The sequence below is a fragment of the Thamnophis sirtalis genome, unplaced genomic scaffold (genome assembly GCF_051295495.1).
Source record: "Thamnophis sirtalis isolate CommonGarterSnake01/CBP01778 unplaced genomic scaffold, rThaSir2_p1.2 scaffold_5, whole genome shotgun sequence".
NCBI lineage: Eukaryota > Metazoa > Chordata > Lepidosauria > Squamata > Natricidae > Thamnophis > Thamnophis sirtalis.
In genome coordinates, this window is record NW_028261385.1 from 118,557,115 (window position 1) to 118,579,065 (window position 21,951).

Sequence of the window (21,951 nt, forward strand, 5' to 3'; positions counted from 1 at the left end):
TTAGAGAAGAGAAAATTAAGGGAAGCATTATAGTCAAACAAGAATATCTAAAGGATCCTATAAAAGATGGATTCAGCATATTGGACTAGGCTCAATTGGTTTCAAATCAAAGTGAAGGCAATTTTGGTTAAATATGAGGGGAAACTTCCTAATGCTGCTTGGCAAGGGAACAGATTGCCCTGGAGGACTCCTCCTTGCTGGAAGAATTCAAGCAGAGCCTGTGCAGTCATTCACCAGATATATGCTGGGTGCCAGCTTCCTATACTGAGGAAGAGACACACACTACCACAAATCCCTTCCAACTCTAGAATGTGGATCTGGCTTCACTGTTAACATGACTGAGATTATCCTACAAAAATACAATGTTCCACTTACTAAGCTTCTTCATTATACCACAGAAATAAAATACATTTTATTGCTTTAATAGATATATATATATATATATTTAAAAATATACTAACAACTAATTTGGAGGAAAGGTTTGAACATATTCTTGATCCTAGAAATTTTACTGAAACCAAATGACTTTATGGTTGAGTTTAGAATGCAAAGGACAAGGAGACTTGAGCAGAGTACAGCAATAGCACTTAGACTCATATAAGACTTCTTAATGCTTTACAGCACTAAGTGGTTTACAGAGTCAGCATATTACTCCCAACAATCTGGGTCCTTTTCATGTATAATAATGAACTGCTATGGTCATAGCTGACAGATTAGAAGTAACTATATAAAGATCCATCTTGCTATGCTATCAAAACAATCTGGGAGGTTGGAGACAGTTGGAAAGCAAGTAAACTTCCATACTCTTGGTCTGCTTTTTCAGTGAAAAAACAACTCCATCCAAAATGCTCACTTCCAGAGCTCTAACAGCAGCTCTGTCTTGTCTGGATTTAATTTTAGTTTGGCCAAAGCTCTCAGCTACTTTCTTGGAATTAGATGGTAAAGAGCAAAAGAGCTGGACAAAACCAGCATATTGATGGCATTTTATTCCAAAGCTTTGAATGACCTCATCCAGTGGTTTAATGTATAATTCTATGGAATAGTACAGAGCTCTGGTCTAGGTGTTTTATATAAAAACTTTGTTCCCCTAATCTCACATTGTCAAGTCTGGCAGAAGATGGAAGAAAACATCAAACTCTTCACAAACACTAAAGACATTTAATAAAGTCCCAGTTAGCAGTTTCCTCCTAGCTTATCCATAATGCTGATCAAACAGTGTCAGTGCCATATCCTGCTTAAAATTCAATAGAAATGTGTCCAGAGAAGTAGCATCTTCCAGAGGTGGGGACTATTGCCTTGGCCAATGCTGTTTCTGGTGTCACTGCTATGACAGTATTTTAGTCCTGCAATTGACAACAAGCTTCAACACTTTCCATTATTTTCAGTATTATATTAAATGCAAGAACTTCCTCTGCTGTTGTGAACTAGCATCATTCTTTTTCATCCTGTCACTCACGCATTCCAAAGCAGGGATTTCTCTAATCCTATCCAGATGAGTGGGGGGATTCCAAGAGAAATCTATTTTTGTTCTTAGATTTTTTTAAAATTTGAATGCTACTGTTGAGCTTGAGTTCATTCAGAGAAATCTCTTCGGTTATTATGCAGATTCTACTCCTCCACAATGTAAGAGCTATTAGGTGTTCATATACACTGCTTGATCTGTTTGTATGTAGTACAGATTTCAAGAGCAATGTTGTTAATATTTAGGACTGTTTTTGCAAACTAAAAGCAAACTTTGCATCAGTGTCAGTAAACATATGATTAAGGTGAGCTTTGCAGAAATTTACCAAGCTACAAATGCAATGGGAACAGATACTAAAGTAGTATACAAATGATTTATTCATGGCTCCAAAGATATCAGTGGATTGGTTTCATTCTGGATTGGCTTCAAGATTAAAGGATTTATTGTAATGATATTTGATTGAGAGTCACTGTGAAATGAGGTGCAAATAAATTTAACTTTAAATTTAATTTAATAAATAATAGTTTATCTAATTCTAGTTGTAAACCTTTTAAAAATTACAAATTAGATGCAGGACTGTCACTCTTCCATATAAATTGTGTCCAAAGGACTTATATGCAAGTACATGTGTCAGTCTTAGTTTTTTCATATGAGATATTCAGCTAAATCAGTTGAGTATACACATTGTAGTCAGTATACAAAACAGCTGTGATAAAGACAGCATTTCTCTGTGCTGTATACTGGGGTGGAAGAAATTCCTACTATATTTAAGGTTACTTTTGATTAGTCATTTACATACACACACAATTGGATCCAATTCCAAAACCTTGCAGCTGTTTGTATTGTGCCTTGATAACAGATTCCTGCTTCCACAGTTTCTTGCCATGGCAGGGGCCAGGATGTCTGCAGTCTGTGGGTGCATCAAAAAGTCAAGGCAGGATGTCTCTCCTTTCTGCTGTATGCCCTATGATTCACAATGAGTTTTTGTTTTCAGATAGGGAGAGATTTCAGTCACATGGCTGCTGTTATTGCTGTTGCTATCTTGAGTTTTTGGATTTTCATCTACCGACTCCTGCAAGAAAAGACCCTGATGAAGAAGGTTACGCTGGTTATGGTCCTGCTTTCTTTACATTAATTCTGCTAATATAGCCTGAAACATGTCCAAACCAGTGGTGGGTTTCAAATTTTTTTACTACTGGTTCTGTGGCCATGGCATGGCTTGGTGGGTGTGGCTTGGTGGGCGTGGCAGGGGAAGGATACTGTAAAATCTCCATTTCTTCCAGATCAGGTTAGGGTTAGGTTTAGGGTTACCTTTAGGGTTACCTTTAGGGTTAGGTTTAGAGCACGCTTCTGTCGGCACGCTGTTGTTGGCACGCTTCTGTGCTCATTCGTCGGCGCGATTTCGAACTTGCGCTTTTCTCCCCACGGTTTTGTCGGTGTGCTTTTGTCGAGCGCGCATTTGTCAGTGAACCGTGAGAATCATACCTGCAAATCAAGAATTGGATGAGCAACTTTCTTGTCTTGCCTTGGACTTCGGGGTCTTCATTCAAAGCTCTTGGAAGGGCTAGCAAAGTAAAATACAGCATCTGGAGCATTTTCTTCATTTTCAGTGTTGCTTCACTCAGTTATGTAGCTTTAGTTTGCTCCTATTTCCTTTCCCTCTATTTGTTTTTTAAGTGACAATGATAGCTAGCTTTTTATGTACATTAGGCCTTCTGTATTTTGGTACAACTATCTTATTCCTGAAGGACTTAAGTTTGTCATATGTCCAAACATTTGCATGATTGAAGCAGCTTATAAATTGAACAAGCATATGTTATTCTTTGTTACTCCTAGCATTACACTATTTGCACTACTACCAGATGCTTTAAAACTCTTTGGATAAATCTTGTTTAAAAGAGAGAGAAAGGCATTTTATTTAAAAGTTTACTCTTGAGGGGACAGGGAATCTTCTGTTCTGCCCCACCCAGGTACAAGCTGCTCTCTCAAAATAGCTGTTTTATCACTACATGAAAAGGCAAGCATTAAAGTGCAGTAACATTAAGTAAATGCTGTATTGAAAGCTTGCATGACTGGAAAGAAAAGCTGGACAGGAGTGAAAAGTTGAAGAAGTACTTGTGAAGTAGTCCCCCCCCTTCTTTTCAGTGGTTTTGTAAACAGGCCTCTCTCACTCTTTACTAAGGGTAGAGTGAAAGAGTTAACAGCGAGGTCATGTTGGTTTAAAAAATTATGGTTTACCTTACAAGCTGGGTTGCCTTAGGTCATGGTGATACAATTCCTTCCCCTTGTCCTATGAACTAGAAGTTCACAAAAAATTTACTAACACAAGAGAGGAAGGCTGCCAAGTCCCTAAGCAATACAGAACAGACTTACCTGTTTTTATACACTGTTTAACTAATTATTTTAAAAAGAAACAGCCAAGCTGAAACAACTGCCTTTTTCTTCCAGAAGGAGTTTCCCCCACAGTCTTTTCCACTTTTTTTTTTTTAAAAAAAACCTCTTCCAATGCTTGCTTTGGCATTTGGAAAGTCTTCCCGACACCTGACACCTCTTGAAAGTGTAGTTTGGCAAACAGAGACTGAGATCAGCTCCAAAAGGGCCCAGTGCTGGGGCTGCTTTGAAAACATCTGGGTACCTCCGATGCCGACAAGAACCAGATGCCCTTCTGGACAAGCAGTCTTTTTGTCCATCAGTCCCCTGCATTGCAATCATATCAAGAAAAGTACTTTAACATGGTAGTCCTGCTCCTTTAAAGCAGGTGTCTTGCACAAATGGAGAGCACTTCAATTGCTGGAAGGAAAGAGCTCCCTCAGAGGGATTTTCAAAAAAAATCTTCAAGAAATGGTTTTGCTTACAGAATCGACATCTGCAACTGGTTTATTCAAGCCCAAATGAATTAAGATGCTTCTGACAATTAAAATGAAAGCTTCCAAGAGTAACCAATAGTTTTCAATGGAATGGTTTAGGATAATGTAGTTTACATGCTGTGGAGTCCTGTTTCCGCCTTCCCAGTATGAATTTTCCAAGGCCAAACTCTGGGGCAATTTTCAGAAGCAGTGTATAATGCAAGTCTTGGAAAAACAGATTTTGCACCATGGGTGGAACCCTTTCTAATGCAGGAAACTGTTTCATACATTGTCTCCTCTCATTCTCCCGCAGAACTGGAGAAATGTGCTTCAGCAAGCTTAAATAGTAGAAGTTACTAAGTTAGTAAACATCATAGGCTCTAGAGAAAGATAATGAATGAGAATAATAAGATTTGAAAGTTTTCTAACTATTTACAGCTTTGTTTTCACTTTCTGTCAAAATTGTATAATATGCTGCTCAGTCAAATTAAAGAATAGAAGGAACACTTAGTTATAATCTGAGTCTCCAGTGCAAACATTATTATCATTAATTGTGAAACAGGGCAAACAATATTACTACAGTTCAGGGGTGTTAAACTGGTGGCCCAGGGGCTGGGTGTGCCACGCATAGGCCACACCCACCCTGATTCCGCAAAGGCAAAAAATGTCGTAATACGTCATGTGATGTGATTGAGTTTGACACCCGTGCTATAGTTAATGTAAATATGGTAGGGATGATAATGGACTCTCAGTCAGATTCTCCCACAGACATGGCAGTTCCATATTTGTGGAATCATTTCCTGGTTATATCCTCCTAGGGTAAAATCCAGGCAGAATTCCCAGAGTTTCAGGATATTTGTAAGGACAGGAGCTGAAACTGCTAACAATTTGAAAGAGTAGATGAATCCCCCTTCTCCCTCATTATCCTTGTACAATTGTGCTTTCCAATTTCAGTTTATATAAAATTTCATGAAAAACCAGATCCACCAAAGGAAGCCTTTAATCTTCAATGGCAAAGTTCCAAAATGGCAAGAAGTCTATATTGATACAATATTACAATTGTAGCTCTCTCTCTCTCTCTCTCTCTCTCTCTCTCCCTCCCTCCCTCCCCCCTCTCATACATATACATATATAGTGTACACATAAATACATTTTATATATACAATATAATGTGTATTTATATGTATGTATATTTTTTAAGTAAACAAAATTCCACTAGCCACATTTCAGAATTTGGATATTCAAAGGTAATACAATTCAAATTCAATACAATATAATTCAGTTTTATGGCTTGAAATTTAAGCTAGAAATCCAGAAATGGTTGAAGAGAAACCCAAGCTTGATGCAAAAGAAGTATTATAAGCTGATCATTTCTCAGTGCTTTGACTTTCATTAATTTGAATTTCAATTTGAGGTATTTAAATGATTGAAGAATCACTGTGTATGTTGGGGAAAAAAATAAATGCCAATCTGGTACTTTCCTTCCAAGAATTCCCCTGTGGAATAAAAACAGCCAGGATGGATTTCTCCTTCCCCAGAAAACATCAACCAAGGAGGTTGACCCTGGTAACACTAAGTTTTACTAAAAAGCCATGGGGACTCTTGTCCTTTAATGCTTAAAAAGTGCAATTAAATCAATTCAAGTTTCTTAAAAAGAGCAGGCCACAGGACTATATAATGTGGTATGAATATATTACCATTTCAGGAACTGCTATATTAAAGAGAACAGTTTTACTGTATGCTTGCAAAGCTACTAAAATGTTTTTAAGTGCTAGATGCAACCTCTCTTGCACAATTGATTAGCTAATGCATCCCCCATCTACTCAGGTATCTACACCTGGTCAAATATAAGTCAAATATAAACTGTACTATAATCTGCTAACTAGTTAAGGAAGTTGGTTTGGTATAGTGGTTAAGGCACCAGGTAAAAATTAGAAGACTGTGAGTTCCAGTCCCACCTTAGGCATGAAGCCAGATGTATGACCTTGGGCTAGTCACACTATCGTAGAATCATAGGGTTGGAAGGGACCTAGGAAACGTTTTGGTCCAACCCCCTTGCCCAAGGAAGGAGCTATCAGCCCTAGGAAGCAGGGAAGTTCAAACTTCCAAAAATATTGCCATGAAAACTACAGGGACTAGTGCAAGAGTCAAAAATGATTTCAAGAAGTGTGTGCACTGTGCGTGCATGCACACACACACACACAAACCCCAATTACCTAATTGGTTTCATGTTGTTTATAAACTTAGCATTGTACAGGTCAGCTTTCTTTAATACAATATCAATTCACAATTATTTCATTATGATTTTTACTTATATATCTTTTCATTTATTCCACATATCGACTATTAAATCTTGTGATTCATGAAACTATCTGGCTATTCAGATCTGCAGACAGGCCTTTTAGGAGATGTATTTGTTAGAAGCCTGACCTTGTATTGAGGCTATTTTCTGCCTTCCTCCCCAGGCTATAGAATTCACTCTTAAGAGTTGCACTTGACTTTAAACATCTGGGAAATTAGAAAATGTATAAAGGTGGCGGCTATCTTTCATCCATTTCTAGGTGAGTCTACATCAGGCTGGCATTTGGAAACAAGATGACTCAATGCCATTTATTTTGTTTGATGTTTAATTCCTTAGATTGCTGAACCCAACAATTTGGTTGGTACTAGCACAATTATTCCTTCAATATAGAGCGCTTCTAAAGAGTATATGAAACAAAACATTCTCCAAAAGACTAGTTTTGGTAGCAAGAATAGGATGATACGCCTCCTTTTTCATTCCCCTAATCTATTTACAGGGGTTTCTATAGGTTCAGAATCCTTCTCCTCCTTCAGGATTGCTTAGAGAAATTGAAAAATTAAGTGATTTGAAAGTTTTATATATTGTTTACTTATTCAATTTATAGAGCTGCCCTACTCAAACAAGCCACTTATTTGGTGTGAAGAGATTTGAATCTACATTTTGTAAATGCAATTCAATTACAGAAACAAATAGCAGGTACAAACATCAGCATGGGGGCCTTATTAAATTGGCCTTAAAACACCTTTTGCATTAGAGTGGCTTTGATAACTGTTGGCCTGCAATTTAGTGCACAGCATATTCCCAAGAAAGATAGAGAGATTTGAGACCTTCGGATGACATAGTAAGCCTTTGTTAAGGATAAATTTTCAAAAGATGTCAAGAGAAATAATGCTTTGGATACCTGCCAGATTTTTGACTTCTTTACTTCTTTATTGTACATTTTGGGTTATAATGGATTTAGATGGTTACTTAATTATTTATTGGAATGGATTTCTTTCTTTCTTCTTTTTGTTATAGAATACATGAGTCAAGCAAGCTTTGAATGTTCTACCCTTGGTATTTTTAATTGCAGCTTATTTTGTTGTTTGTTTTGCAGGCATAGATGGCAGGGATGGGAGATTTTATTTTTATATACCTTTTATTTTGGGACATATCATTTTCTGGGTAAGAAAGATGGTTTGAAGTTCCGGTATTGGATCTCAGTTGAGCATCAGCTTAATATTGAAATCGATTGATATGATTATTGATTCACATAGAGTCAAAAACAACTTTAGGGCTTTTTGTTTATTTATTTATTAGGAGACAAGGACTAGCTAAGAATAGCTAGATGACTTAGGCTACAATTCTTAATTTACTGAGCAGAAAGTCTCTTTGAACTCAATGTGCTTGATTTTCAATAAGAATACCTAGAACTACAGGTAGTCTTCGACTTACGACCACTAATTGAGCCCAAAATTTATGTTGCTAAGTGAGATATTTGTTAAATAAGTTTTGCGCCATTTTAAGACCTTTCTTGTTCCAGTTGTTAGGTGAATCACTGCAGAAGTTAAGTTAGTAACATGTTGTTAAGTGAATCTGGCCTGGCCATTGACTTTGCTTGTCAGAAAGTTGCAAAAAGTGATCACATGAGTCCAGGACAGTGCAACCATCATAAATACCAGTCAGTTGCCAAGCATATAGATTTTGATCACATGACCATAGGGATGCTGCAATGGTCATAAGTGTGAAAAATGGTCATAAGTCACTTTTTCAGTGCTGTTGCAACTTTGAACAGTTACTAAATGAACTGTTGTAAATCAAGGATTACCTTGTATAAGATCATGTAATTATGTTACTAAAGCCCAGGATTCATGTTACATCTATCCTCCGTGAGCTGCACTGGCGTGCTGGTTATCACCTTTAAAGCCCTACATGGCCTAGGACCTGGATATCTCCATGACCGCCTCCTGCAACATACCTCCCAGCGCCCAATAAGATCTCACAGGGTGGGCCTTCTCCGGGTGCCATTGACTACACAATGTTGTCTGGCGGCTCCTCGAGGGAGAGCCTTCTCTGTAGCTGCCCCGGCCATATGGAACGATCTACCCCCTGAGATCCGGACCCTCCCCACTCTTTCGGCCTTCCGAAAGTCTGTTAAGACCTGGCTGTTCCAGCAGGTCTGGGGCTGCTGATCTTTGATTGAGCTTCAGCCCCATTAAAATCGAGTGCATGTTGTGTCTTTTTTAAATTCATTTTTGTCTTGTATTTTAAATTCTTTTAATATTTTTTAAACTGTTTTTATGTAAGCCGCCCGGAGTCCTTCGGGATTGGACGGCATACAAATCCATTAAAATTGAAATTGAATGAAATATGTATTGTTTGGATTGAGATGCTTGAGAGCTTGAGCATTTGTCTTGATTGGATGCCATGTATTTTTCAGACACATAGACAGATCCCATAAGCAAATAAAAATCTGAGTTGAACCTTGGTGCCATTTGGGAGACGTGGCATTCCCCACATGATACAAATCCAGTCCCCCCAAAATGAGAGTCTTCTGTCACAGGAGGACTATAGTATTTTCTCTTGACATTGTGGTCTGGCTTGCTGGATACTGAAAGAAGGTCAGTAAGCTTTACAAGTTCCTTTTTGTGGCAAAGTCAAATGAACATAGGATTTCATATTTAGGATTAAGATGCAAGCCCTGGGTGCAGTGCAATACATACAGTATGTTTTATGGTGAACGGTGTTGCCCCCCCCCCAAAAAAAAAACAGCTTTTCAGAATCTTTTAGTTCAAGGTGTTCGTGTCTTTTTTCCAGGCTTATCAGAAAATACAAGAATAACTTGAAATGGCCAATAGAATAAAAGCTGTTCAGAGTAAAATACAAATTAAATTATATTTTCTCTGCTAGAAGTTCATTCCAATTTTGACTGATATCATATTTCTGGGGCTGAAAATTCCACAGTTATTGCAGCCCTATATCCGGTCATCTATTCCATAACTTTCTCTTTGACCAGCCTCCTATACCTGCTCATATACCAGCCTCCTATACCAAATTCAGGAAAGGGGAATGACGTGTTGGGTTTAATCTTTCTTCAGGTAATCTTTGGTAATTCTGGGGATTTTGGGTGCCCGTTCAAAACTCTAAGGTTTACACAAAGTATGTATCTGTTTGCACATAGTTTGCAATGTTTCCAGTTTTAGCATGTAATTTTGTTTAATGGGCTTTGACAGCCACAACATACTTATGTTGTTACAAAATGGATATGTTGGCACATTTAGAAATGATAGAGAGAGAAAAAAGGGAAGACTAAGGAAATTATTTTATTTAATATTAACAGTGTTCAACTTTTTTGGACATTGAAGAAGTACCACCGCTGTTCATCAAACTATACTGGCAGTATTTTTCCAGGAAAGATTAAAATATTATTTTCCTTTTTTTTTTTGAATATTTGAAATGACATATTTTTTTAAAAAAATATCCTCCCTATTAATATTTTTGCTCACTTTGAAGTATATTGAACATCTGCATTGAAGTAGAAAGATATAGAAACCTGTAGTTTATTTGTCATTTTAAATAGCATAGGTTGCAGGCTTTACCAATGGATGTTCCAGAGAACTTAATGAAATCTATTTACAGGATTGCGTTGATGTATTTTATTCAGTTGGCCAGAAAGTTCAGCCACAGACAATGTTCCAAGGCATTCCAGAAAGACTTGCGAATAATATCAAAAAGATGAAATGGAAATGTGACAGTTACTCCAGTTCAACAATGATTATTAGCTTCTACATGGCTAGAATCAAAAATATTATTTATAGGAAAAGATAACATTGATCAATTTTAACCAATCATGATGCATCCAAAACTGTATTTTTATAACAAATTTATTTTACCAGTTTTCTGGGGTTTGTTACAGCTTAATATAAACACACACATTAACCTGGTTTTTTAAAAATTAATTAACCATGCTTGATTTCCTCTTCTGCTTATATATGTTAGAGGATTTATGTATGAGGAGACGTGAGGGATCAGAGTGGCCTGATCTTTCCTGGCTATTTTTTCCTGAGTTTTGTGTATTAATTAAAGCTGGAGAACAGAGAAGTATTCTTTCAACTACCCTGTAACCAAAATATTCAGTACTATAAAAGTGATCATCAGCAGTTTGAACTGAGCTTGAAGCTGGAAGAGTAGTTAGTATCTCGGCAAGCGACATCACTTGGTTGATGTGAGCAGATTGGGTCTAGTTAGTGCTTGAAGAGGGTACTGGCAAGAACCCAGTGCTACAGATTTATTATTTATTTGGTTTACTCTACAGTTTTTGAATTGAAAACTCTGGACAAGTTACAGGTCTTTGAATGTCAAGGAACAATACTACTAAGTCAACAGTCAAAAGTCAAACAGCAATAGTAAAAATGAAATAATAAAACAAGCTTTTCGCAAGATGGATACCAGGAAATCTAACTCAGATAGAAAGGCTAATGAAATAAAATTATTTTTAAATAAAAAAAAGATTGTAAAGATTAAATTATTTAATTAGCCTGGGAGGAGATGAAAAAAAGAATCCTTGAAGACAGTGGCAAATGCCTGAACATCATATAAATGTGTCATTGACTGGTCAACCTGATAATCCAAAAATATAAGCCTCTGATTTGTGTGACGAATACTGCAACCCTGTTTATTCAAGAAGACACTTGATTGAAAACAAACTAGGAAATAATTCCTCATCTTACAAGGACTTTCCTACTGTCCAAAAGCATCTCTGTCCTGTCTCGACTTCTTGGCCTCCATTGTAGACCAGAGACACTAGTCCAAGGGCGTTTCTATCTTTTTGGAATGAGATGAAAAAGGAAAACTATAGTGCCAACCATGAGTAAAAGTAGTTTAAACTGTGTCTTCCTTGAAGATAGGTTAGCTGTGTGAGAGACTATGGAAGGCTATGCTCCAACGTCTAGTGAACCAATTTAAACAAGGGTCTCTTTATTTTTACAGTTTTAAAAACTTGAAATCAAAATTTTGTTTTCCTTCTCCTTCCTCCTTGTATACCATATCTTTTAGATTATAAGCCTTAAGGCAGCATTAATTTTCTCCAAATATATGTAAGTCAATATTGGAGTATTTTTGGAAAAGTTTGGAATGAAAAAAAAAAAACCTAAATAAAATTGAATACATGTATTTGTAACTCTAGTCTAAATAGCTCCATGCCATCACAAATTTGCTCCCAATGTGGAAATGCAAAAGCGGGACTGTATGTTGGTTTATTAAATGGACTCCTGTCGGTCCTTATTTGGGGGATCCTGTTCTGCTCTTGAGATCAAAGACAATAATATCCAAAGTATTCATTCATTTTCATACGAAGCTGAAAGATTCAAATTAGTCTCTCAACCTGTTTGCCTCCCTGTAGGCTGGTTTTTTTTCAATCAAATTATATCTGCCTGGAATAATAATATTTGCTACTATACAAGGGAGTAGTTGTGATTACAGATTCAACTCTGTGGGCATGAGAATGAAACCAATCATTTCACTTGAGAAAGCTCTCCCCGAGCAGGGAGAGGTGGGATTTCTCTAACTGCTCTTCAAATAGTTGTTCAAAAGTCTGCCTCGCTCCAAGCAAGAAAGAGTTATGTCTGGAATATTTCACTTCAGCTTTCAGAGACCTGCTTTGTGTATCCCTTGGAGTGTGAGCCCTCAGTGAATAGCAATCGCAGTTTAAACTGTTTATTCCTTTCTTAGCAATAATGTTTAGGTTGAGGAAAGCCTTCCAAGATATATAGAATTTCTCATGCTGAGTAAGGGGTCCTTCACTTTTTTGCTACTGTTGCTGCTGCTTTCCACACTGGGGGCATTATTTTGATATACCCCCTTTTCATTCATATTCTGATAGGTAAAAGAACTCTCAATGTTATCATAATAATATAAGCGTCTTATTTTTTCAAGGTCTATAGTACAGCCATAAAAAAAGAGAAGAAAGCCCCAAGTTGAAATGTGAAGTCTGTGCTTGTGTTTCTGGAACAATTTTTCTCCCAAATAATTAGAAAAACCCATTCATTCTATGAAGATAGAAAAAGGAAAGGTAAAAATAAAGTTTAATGTTTTCATATTCTCATCTTTAATTCCTTGATGCCCACTCCCGCCAATTAACCTGAAAATAAATCCTTAGTGTCTTTTAATAATTTTAGTTGTAGATTTCAATTGTATTTAAAACAAAATTAGTCTTCTATATTTACCTTCAGTGCCAAATAACTGCATTCACTTAATATATGATGGTTTTTATTAGCACTTACAGCAATACTCTGCATACCTTTATAAAAGAAAAAATATTTTATTGACTTATAAGAACATAGGATAGAAAGCAATTCTGTTCAGAAACATTTGAATCCCATGTAATACTAATTTTTAAAAGTCATTACTTGTTTTTTCCCCATCCCTGACTCATCAGCAGCTAATACAAACAGTATTCTCAATATAACAATTCAGGTTTATACTGTAATGTAATGAGCTAAAAGCACCTCACATATATTCTGAGCAATTTTACATCTACTCCATTGGGGGGGGTGTCCATTTTATTATTAGCTTCATTTTATACAGTCACTCTAGTTTATCAGTTAGTTCAAGAAGAGTCAACTGGTTGGGCAGCCAATACATTTAAATAAAATAAGAAGAATATTATGCACTAATGTTATCCTCATATTGTCGTGAGTTACTGTTGAGATTGGATGGCTTACAGGTTTGAAATATAGTTCATTATTATTATTATTCTTACCAGAGGTGATATTGGAGAACCAATAGTGGAAATTTTGATTAGTTTGGAGAACTGGTAAATACCACCTCTGACTGGTCTTGCGCCCATCTATTCTCTGCGTCCCGAATCCCAACTGATCTGGAGGAAATGGGGATTTTGCAGTAACCTTCGCCTGGAGTGGGGAGAGAATGGAGATTTTACAGTATCTTTTCTCTGCCATGCCCACCAAGCCACGCCCACCAAGCCACACCACGCCCACCAAGCTACGGCCATAGAACCTGTAGTAATACAGTGACGTGCAGTGAGGTTTATGGCTTGTGAGGCACTGATGTCAACACAATCAGATGCTCAGGCATTCTCTCCTCTCTCCTGACATCCCACTGACTAAAGCACTTTCTTTTGCCCACGGCAGAAGTCAGGCGTGCGAAAGAAAATGCTTTAGGCTCAGCAGAAAGAAAGTGCTTTAGTCAGTGGGTGTAACGGGAGAGGAGAGAATGCCTGAGCATTGCATTTATTAAAGGAAAAAGGAAAAAAAGGAAATTTGAAAGAAAAGAGGGAGTGTGGGGTGGGGGTGGGGGGAATTAGAAACGGAAAAAGAGAGGAGGAAGAGTGAGCATGACGCTACAGCTTTAAACAGAATGACAGAGTTGAAGCCTCTCAAAAATGCGCCCTCTACTATGAGGCAGGAGAACTGCGTGCCTCAACTACCTCGGGATTTTTTAGGCTTTTAACCCTCGCTTAACTCTGCTCGAGCGCCTAAAAAGTCAGACTAGATGAGGCATGTAGTTCTCCTGCCTCATAGTAGAGGGCGCTTTTTAGAGGCTTTTTTAAACAGGCAGTCATTCACGGTGAGGCAGCAACTAGCTAGCCTAACCTCAGCACTCGCCTTTTTCCGCTTACATTTTTTTCCTTTTCATGATTGACAGTGGTGAGGCTGTGCCTCCCCTGCCTCCCCTGACTGCATGTCACTGGTAGTAAAACATTTTTGAATCTCGCCACTGATTCTTACATGTAAAAATTATGTACATCTGAAATAGAGAGTGTAAACTAACCCAGAGAGTGCCAATGAAGAATCAAACCTGGAACATGTTACTAAATGTCAGTAGAGAAACTTGTGATGATCTTCTTGCTTAGAAAGATCCATACATATTGTGTCACGATCTCTAGGTTTCCAGTAAAATCGGCTTTTTACACAGCTATAACTAAGTTGTATCCAAGCTATAATCTGATTTACATTAATCTTGCTCATTTCTTTTTAAAGGGTATAAAAATAAAATAAAAACTATGAATGAAGTGTATGCAGAGAACTCCTCACCCATTTTTTGGACTGGATCCAGGCCCTGGAAACTGACCAGAAATAATCTGTTCTAACTTACTCCTGATTTGGAGGGGTTTTGTTGCTGTTGTTGTTGGTTTGATTTAATTTTTTTGGGAGTGGTGGAAGGGAAGGCCTCTCTTACTATTCAAAAAACAAAAACGAAGCATGGCCTTTGGCGGTATGTAGTCAGGGGTGGGTTTCTCGCCCCGTTCCAACCGGTTCGGTTGGAATGGGGCCGGCGGCGTCCTCGTGCACGCACGCAGTGCACGCATGCATACTAGTGCCTGTACGATGCTCCAGCTGCTCCTGGAGGATCACGCAGGCGCTGTATGCATCCTGCGCATGCGTGGAAGCGCAGAACTCGTCAAAACCGGGTAAGAAACGCGGGCGGGCGGGTGGATCCTTCGGCGTTCCCGGAAGTTACTTACTTCCGGGTTCGCCAACCAACCGGTTCGCGGGGACCACTGCGAACCGCCTGAAACCCACCCCTGTAAGTAGTGCTGACTTATTGAAAGGTCCTTTATTACCCTATGATGTGTGTGATGTATCTGGCCATGGAGACCTGAATTCATTTAAATTAGCTAAGTTATCCCTTACCTTCTACCCTAAGCTCAAGTCCTTCATTCATCTAGTGGTATGAGTTTCAAGCAGCTACAGTTTCATTTCATTTCCTTCTGAGAGTATATAGACACAAAATAAGAGTTAAGAAGTTCTAACTTTTAATCGATTACATGACCTCAGAAAGCAGCTATCAGAGCTTCTGAACCTGAAGTACCTTTTGGGGATCTGTCATACCTTCGTCCAGTTTCTAAGTGACCAGTCGTAAGTCAAGGATTACCGTACCTGTCGTTTTTCAGGTTTACCTTCTTTCTTTTTCAGTTAAGATCCTGTGTGTCCACTTCTATACATATTCTTTTTTCTTGTCAGCATTTAGAGAGCTTTGCATACATACACACTGTCCTTTTTAGATTTCTCCCGTTTTTCAATTTTGTGGAAATTGCTTACACTTGTGCCTTTTTTATCTAGTTTCGTAGAATTTTCAATCCTTTGTAATACTTTTATACTTTTGTAAGTATACTTTGTAATACTTTTTAGGTAATAATACTTTGTAATACTACCTGTCCTTCAGAATTTCAGTCAAGTGCTGGGAAAAACAGGAGATTCAGGCAGTTCAAAGGAGTATAAAGATTTATTGTAAGCTTAAGCTTTCTACAAGAATCTTAGCAACTAATGGCCAAGAGAAATTAGTGGGAGTTAAAAATAGAAATGAATTCCAGGTGGTCTGGATTTAGATCTCTTGTGGGTGTACAGGTACTCATGACTGATGATGCATTTGGCACCACCCTTGGACTCAGCCTGATCATCTCCTACAACAGTGGTTCCCAAACTTGGCAACTTTAAGACTTGTGGACTTCAACTCCCAGAATTCTCCAGCCAGCTCTGCTTCAACAGAGTTGAAGTCCATAAGTCTTAAAGTTGCCAAGTTTGGGAACCACTGTCCTACAATTTCAAGCATATTCTCTGTGTTAGGAATATGTATGTTTCATGTTTGATCACCAAAAGATGCTAGGGAGAACATAGAAGCATAAAATATAGCCCCTGCCTTTTCCCAATATTGTGTTTTGTAATCCTACGTAAAGAGGTAGCTACTTTAAAGGATTGCAAACAGGTGCTCCATGTATGCTCCTGTGTCCTCAGAATGTTCTTTTAGAGAACAAATCTAAAGTCTTTGTTGTCTGTCTGTCAGGTTTTATGACAGGTAATTCTTTGGATTTACTTACTGCAAATTGATTCATTTCAAGATATTTCTGTTGAGCTCAGGAGAAGTAATATAAAGCAGATGTCTCTAACCGTGGCAACTTTATTACTTGTGGACTTCAATTCCCAGAATTCCTCAGCCAGTCATAAAGTTGCCAAGGTTGGAGACCCCTGATATAAAGGATAAATGTGAACTTTTTGATTCTGTGACCTTAGCCATTGCAAAAGACTTCTCCTGCACTGAACTCCATCTGGGAAGTCTACTGCCTAGCTAACTAATTAGGCAAGCAAACAGATTTGATCATCTGATTGGTTTTCTAAGTCAAATACATAGAGGAATTAACAACTTTGCCTTTGAATCCTGCTATAACTAGGTGCACAGAGCTGTTTCTGTAATGGTTAGTTGAGCATGACCTTGGGAGACAGAAAACTTTCATGTAAAAGAAGTCTCAGCCCACAGAAGGGGAGATAGCATGGGAAACATTTCAGAAGAGACCCTCTTTAGTTTTACATAGAGTAAAGAAAAGAGGAAAGAAATACTGCAAGATAGAGTTACTATATTTCAGTGACGTGCGGTGAGGTTTATGGCTGGTGAGGCGAAAAGAAAGAAAGCGGCTTGACAGCGGGCAAAAAGAGATTTAAAGGAGGAGAAGCTACTGGGAGGGGGAGGGCTGGTGCGGGGAGAAGGAAGGTGCCCGGCCAGGCTGTATTCTTAGGGAACTGACAGAGGGAATGAAAATAAAGAAAACTTAAGAGGAAAAAAGGTTCACAGGGAAGTTTCGGGCGGCTTGAAGCAAGAGGAGGGTGACCGTACAGGTGATGGAGCCAAGAGAGTCCGCCTGAAGAATGTGGGAGGGAGGGAGGGACTCTGACGAGACCATGACCCGAAGCTCTGGGACGGGAAGCAAAGTGGGGCATGGAGGAGGAAAGGGGGGGAGAGAAACGATGGCATCACCTTCCCACCGCTGCTTCCACCCACTGGAGCCCAAATGCAGATCTCTCGCTTGCTGCGGGGGAAGGACCATAGATGATGTGGCGCTGCATGGGCTCCGGGATGCACTCGAACCGCTCCTCCACCCGCTGGAAGGGCCACTTCTCCACCACACGCCACGCCGTGATGTCCAACAGGGACTCCGGGCTCTGCATCTTGCCCAAGGGCAGCACTCCGAATGCGGCATAAGCTGCACCCAGGGCAGAGGGGAAAGCGGCGGCGATGGAGGAAGCAGCAGCAGCGGCCAACGAAGGTCCCGTGATGCAAAGTGCCCCACCGCCGCCGAGGCTGACATCCACGCTGCCGCCGCTGCCGCCACCCACCCACTGCCCCGGCCTGCAGCCAGCACCATACCTGGGTCTGCAGCAAAGGCGCTTGGCGGGGGTCGGGAGCTGTCCGCGCTCCGCCATGATCGCACCACTTCTAAAATAAAAAATAAAAAATAAAGTGCCAGCCCGTGCGCCGGCAGAGGCGGGTCACACACACACACACACACACACACACACACATTAATTACAATAATACAAATTACAATTACTTACAAATTACAATAATTTTGAATTCCTCCCCCCTCCCTCCGACCCACATACATTTTCCAGCTGTGTCACAGATGATTTCAACTCTCGTCTTGTCTGCCATGATGAAAATGTGAAAATGTAAAAAGAAAAAGGCAAGAGCTGCTGAAGCCAGGCTGGGCTAGTTGCTGCTAGAGTCACCATGTGGATGATTCTGCTTAACTGTTTAAAAAAAGCCTCTAAAAAATGTGCCCTCTGCAGGAGGAGGCGAGAGAACCACGTGCCTCCTCTGCATAAGAAATTTTTCGCCTTTTAACCCTTGCTTAACTCTGCTCAAGTGATCATAAAGATAGACTAAAGGAGGCACGTGATTCTCTCACCTCCTTCTGCAGTTAAGCACTAAGCAGAGTCATTCACTACGACTCTGGCAGCAACTACCTCTGCCTTTTTCCTTTTAAATTTCCTTTTCTTTTCATGATGACAGTGGTGAGGCCCTGCCTCCCCTGCCTCCCCTGACTGCACGTCCCTGCTATATTTACTCATAGTTGTGCTTCTTATCTGGACTACCTTGAAGGGCTAACATTTTTTTTTTAGAAAGAATTAGATTGTATCAGTCCAATCTGGAGAATTATATATACATGCAGTATATTCCTATATGTTCTCTTATTTGTCTTTCAAAAAATAAAATATTATGAAGGCTTCTGTTTCTCTTTGCCATTCAGCATATTCTGGTCACTGATGATGGAAGTTGGAGTGATACTGAAAATTTCTGACTGGTGGTCTTTCCAAGTGGGTGTAAGTCAGAAAGTCCAGAGTTGATTAGAACATTCATTTAGATTAACAGAATTCTTTACAGTGGGGTTTTAAACAGCAGTGAAATCTGAACGCCTAATGAAGCCAACATCTGTAAATCACTGTCTATGAATTTAGAAAGAGTTTATAACTACAAGTGCCTTTGGAGAGCTGTTTCTTATTATGTCAAGACTAGAAAAAAAAAGTGTTTTGATTCAGTCTTTGGCTCCCAGTCTGGAGTCATTGTATTATTCAAGTGAACAAAGGAGACATGCATAAACATGAATCAGCACACTTCCAAATAAACGATCAAAGAAGTGGATTTTGTCTGTGTGGAGATTATCTGGATGCAAACAACTGATCATTTCTTGTCTTGACTTTCTATTCAGGGTTTCTCTGTCAATTTGAAAAGAAACGAGGGGGTAAAACAGGAGGAATGATAGAAATAGACTCATTGTAATAACAAGAGTCCTATGAGCATACAGTAATAGAATCCACGTGCTGTTTAAGTCAGCATTAAATCAGTATTAGCGCTACACCATTGTTGAGGGCACTGGCTTTTCAACAGTACGGTACATACAAATGTAGCTGTGTGTTGTTGTAAAGGCAAATGATGTTCTGTTGCTGACACTTCAATTATACTGCTGCAATTGCTTGCATGATAGGAATTTTCTTCCAGCATTTTGCTAGTGGTTTAGCTGGAGAATATATATGTAAATGCATATAGCACTGGAAATGCTGAAGTCATGCTGCACTGCTTTCTTTGGGATGCATGTAATCTATTCTGCCTTGTCGGGTAAAAGAATTATTAGCCTTGCAACAGAACTTTTTTTTTTCCTTCGTCCTTATATTTCTCGCTTGCAATCTGTTTTGTACCTATTTGCACAGTAATGTGGAACCAATGCCAGAAGAGGGGGACAAATAATAGCTAGTGAAAATATTTCGCATTATGTAAGCACAATGACAATTAAGGCTTATTTAGATGTGAACTTTACTGGCTGGTTTCTGAGTGTTTCTAAAATGGTAAGGAGGTCTGCAACCACCTTGTACTACATGATCAGCATGCTCCATTGCTTTTGGTGAATCAGAGGATCCAGGAAAAAGAGAAGATGGGCAGGCATCCAATACTATTACAAATCTAATCCAGCTCCTTTGTTTTCAATGAACTGCTTGTTGAAGCATTTGCCCAGCATGCTATGCTTTATAGCAATTTATGTCTGTTTTTCTATATGTGTTCATATAGCTGCCTTTAATTGTGTACATGGCAGGAGTGGGCTGCTACCGGTTGCCCATAGCAGCTATGGGTTTAGGAGAACCCATAGCTAATATTATGGCCAGTTCGGAGAACCTCCAAATCCCACCCCTGGCTGGCCCCACCCCTGGCTGGCCCCACCCCTGCCACCCCACCACGTCTCTCCCAGGAGTCTCCACATGGCCTGTTTTGGACACAAGGTATGTGCAGGGCCGGTGTGGAGGTTTAAGGGGGGGGGGACCAGTCCTCTTGGAAGGCCTCCAGAGCCTGGGGGAGACAGTTTTTGCCCTCCCAGAGGCTTGAGGAAAGCGTCCGAAGCCTGGGGAAGGTGAAAATGCCCCCCATGGTGCAGGAGGCAGAGTAGGCCACACCCACCATGGCCATGCCCACCCAGCAACTGAGCAGAGAACCCATTGCTGAAATATTTGAAGCCCACCCTGGTTCATGTGGGGGGGATGCATTGAAGAAAGATCTTTGCAGATCTTTTGTCCCATTTTCCTAGGTCCTAGATTGGGCAATTTGTGTCACAATTCTTCTCCTTTCATTAATAAAAGCAAATAGATAAGCAAATAGAAGACACTGTCTAGACTACTGGGTGTGTCTAGTCTAACAAAGAGAAGGAGTAGGAGTGACATGTTTGGAGTCTTCCAGTATTTGAAAGGTTATCACAAATAAGAGAGGTCAGCCTATTCTCCAAAGCTCCTGAGGGCAGCACAAGATGTAAAGGATAGAAACTTATCAAGAAGAGATCCAACCTAGAAGTAAGGAGAAATTTCCTGACAGTGAGAACAATTAATCAATGGAATGGCTTGTCTCCATTGGCCTATGGATTGGGGTAGGTTCCAGCTGCTGCTACTGCCGGTTTGCTCAGGAATGCACCTGCGCTTGATGCACGCAACACGTGCATGCACAGTACTAAAAAAAGCTTCTGCACATGTGCAGAAGCAAAAAACAAGATGGTGCCACCTATAGCACCACTGAGAGAACCAGTTCTGGAGCATGGCAGGCTGAGTTACTACCTACTCAGCCAAACCGGTCCACACTGGTAGGAACCCACCTCTGCTGTGGATGTTCCGAAACTGGAGGGTTTTAAGATGAGATTGTCCAGAATGGTATGGGGTCTCCTGCTTGGGCAGGAAATTGGACTAGAAGATCTCCAAAGTCTCTTCCAACTCTGTTATTCTGTATTCAACTAGGATATCCCTCTGAATATTCCTCCTTTCTGTCATGAAGACTACATGTTGCTATATTTTTTTCTTTAGGGAAGATAATATAAACACTGATAAAGTCTTATAAGAAGTAGATAATGGGAAGTTAAGGAAAGAGCATCTTCAAGGATATGGAAGAAACTTCATGCATAGTAGAGAACTAGAAATTTTTACCATAATTTGAATATTGTTCAGTGATGCTCTCATTGTTCATGCTGGGTGAATTTCAGATGTTTCAAATCTCATTCTTTACCAGAGAAAAAGGCACTGTTGAAATTGACTGATTGAATAAAGTATGACTTTAGTCTAAAGAAGATGGGGTGGGAGTTAATTCAATGCAATTTTGAATGGTCTTCATTTGTTAGCTTAACCAATTTCAGTGTCTGATCATAGATAGAACTATTTCTTCAAGGAAAAATTGTTTTGGAACTATTTGTTGGACCAATAGTGCTAGAAGAGTAGCAACATACTTTACTCAGTCAATTTCAACAGTGCTTTCTTTGGTTAAAGAATGAGATTTGAAACATCTGGAATTCACCCAGCATGAACCATGATAGCTTCATTGAACTACATTCAAATTTTGGTAAATATTCTCTACTTGGCATGAATCTGTACAGGATACAGTGAAACTGTCATAGAAATGGATGCATTGAACTGACATGATATGATAGATATAGAGTTCTGTATGACATGCACATTTCCTCCTAATTCTGCTCCATCAAATGACACTGGTGTCCAGAAGTTCAGAGCAAGCCAGGCAGATTTAACCACATGACAGACACAAAGGGA